Source organism: Saimiri boliviensis (genome assembly GCF_048565385.1).
Source record: "Saimiri boliviensis isolate mSaiBol1 chromosome 19 unlocalized genomic scaffold, mSaiBol1.pri SUPER_19_unloc_3, whole genome shotgun sequence".
NCBI lineage: Eukaryota > Metazoa > Chordata > Mammalia > Primates > Cebidae > Saimiri > Saimiri boliviensis.
In genome coordinates, this window is record NW_027412504.1 from 811020 (window position 1) to 813773 (window position 2754).

A 2754-nucleotide genomic window follows, 5' to 3' on the forward strand; every position below is an offset into this window, starting at 1 on the left:
TGACTTTCCTGCACTCAAAGAAACACAAAAGAAGAACAGAGCACACCGACTCATGCTAAAGACAAGGTTTCTTGGACGATGTTTCTTTCCAACAATGTTGCTTGGACATTAAGTGATTTTTGTCCCAAAAAGAAAACAGACTTGCTAAGGCAAAAAGATTGTGACGACATAGTGTGTGGTTCATGCTGTCCATTTCTCCTACTGTCATAAATCGAGTCTCAGTCAAGTAGGGACTCTCACTCAAAACTCTCTCAATCAACGGAATTCCGTAATTCATCTACTGTTTATATGGCAAAATTCTCATATCTTATATAAGATTCTCGCATCCCAATTGAAGAAGATAAAGTCAAGAAAGCAACTGTTCCACTCAGACATATCCTGTGGCCTGACAATCACATCCCAATTTACCTCATCCTCTGCAGCGTCCATGGAAGTGTCTTCCTGCTGAAGAGCAGGCCCTAGAAGGATGCAAAGTGACCATTAGCAACTTGGTGGTGCTCCTTGTTGACAATTCATGGACATGCGATGATTTGGGTGAGGGAGGTGGGTGGCAGAAAAATGACAGGAGTAGAATAAAAAGGGAATCAGGGCCTTTGGGTTTGTAGCTCCAGGCCACCACAAGGTAAAACAGTCCATCTGAAACATGGCACACCACCCACGGCAGGCGATGTTTCCCTGCAGCTTCTTAGGACTATCTGACCTGAGCAATCTTGCCCTCCCTTCTTCATCCCTTGCAAAGTCCTTACCTCTCACAAGTGGTGCTGCTCTGGCCATCACCCCAACTACAAGACTGTGTACTTGAAAACGAAGAACCTTGCTTCAGAGACAATATTACATTCTGGCCAATATATGCTATGGTATTTATTTATACATTTATTTACTTATTTATATTTCCTTTCTAACAATTTTTCTCTTATAAAATAACAGTGCTATTGTATTAACTAATCCTAAGTAAAAAGTGAAACCAAAATATGAAAGTGCTCAAAGATCCTATCATTTTAAGAATATCTGTAATCAGTATGTGGTATCTGTCTTTCCACTCTTTATTTTCATCACCTCATGGGTGTTCCATGGGGTCTGTTGCTGATCATACTCACAAAGGCTCCAGGACTGGGACAACCTTTCTTGAGTGGCAGAAGGTGGGACACTGACCCTCTCTTACCCAGCTGTGCAGAAGAATCTAGCTACATCACGACCACCTGTCAGGTGACCACCAGAAGCTACTCTTTGTGCCACCACAGGGAGCTCAAGCTGGACAACTACCCTTAAGTGTCTGGTCTGACCCTCAAGTTCATCCCTACTGATCATGTCATCTCTCAGCCAACCTGAAGCATTTCAAGAACACACCTCTGTTCACTGTCTCACTAATTGTTGGTGGGGAACCTGCCATCAACACACAGAAACATGGAGAAGACAAGAAACAAAGCTGTTCCTCTGTCCCTGCTTTTAGACTGATGGCCGATATTCAGGCGAGCCATGAAGTCAGAGCCCATCTCCACCTTCAGGTGAGGATTGAACATTCCGTGATGGTGCAGAACTCACTCTCCTGATGTTGCACCTTGGTTTCACCTCCACCTTCATGGCTTTGCTGCCCTCACTCCTTCCTTCTAGTCCCCTAAATCATGTTTCCTGGCAGGCCCAGGCAAGGCCACAGCCTGCTCTCTCTCTCACAGAGAAAGCTGGGCAGCTGTCTATGAATTCTTAGAGCCTCAATGTTGCTAACGCTAATCTCAACCTTGAATCACTCACAGCAGAAAGCCCACTGGGTGTCAAACAACAACATCAACAAAAACAACAAAATGTAACAAAAGCAAAGAATTTTCTAGGGATTAAAGAGGAATAGGAGGCCTGGATAATGAGGAGATTGCTTCTGAAGTTAGTGAGAAACATTTTAAAATCACAAATGCCTCAGTGTTTTAAAATGTGGGATAAATACTCATCCCTACACAGCTAACAAATCCAATTTATAGTAAATTAGGTTCCACCAAATGCATATTCCTAGAAGAAACTCAAGCTATACTTTGGCTCTGCAGATACTCATATTTAACCAAGGCCCACCGCTTTCCCTTGTTGTTTGCAAGGGCCTTCAGAGGAAAGCAAGGACATTTCTCAAGAGTGGGTGCAACGGGGACCTCATGGAGTCTCTGCAGTTCCACAGCCATGTATCTTTTTCTAAACCTGCAAGGCATGACCACCGTCCATCCTCCTAGAAAGGCAAGTACTCACCCTGCCTCTCAGGCCGCGCACAAACCACGTGGCTGTCTTTTCTCTGCTATGTTCTTGAGCCTAGCACACAGAAACCAGGACTAGGCTGAGAAAGAAAAGGCTGAACCTCCACATATCCCTAACACTCTCTATTCTTGGCCACATTAACCGATGGGCAGTATAAGGCCTCAATGAAGAAAGTTGGGGTGATTTCACCCTAACCCTGCTTGCAGGCTCCACTCTTCTCAGTTTCCCAACAGAACTGGCCATAGCATGAGGCTGTACCAGAGCCTAAATGCACAGAGTGGAGCCCCGTCCAATCTCCCTGCTCAAGATGGGCTATGGATGATCAATTCTGAGGGCTTTGGTGGAAAAGGCTTGTGAAGAATGAAAATGGCTAGAGTGATCCACTCCAGTGACAGGAGGAAACAGGAAAGCCTGTAATTGGATGAGGTTTATTTGAAAACCAAGCACAGCAGGAAATCGGGAATGAAATAATTAAAATAAGCAGGGATCCTCACACCATTTTATTCTTTTACTGCACCTTGA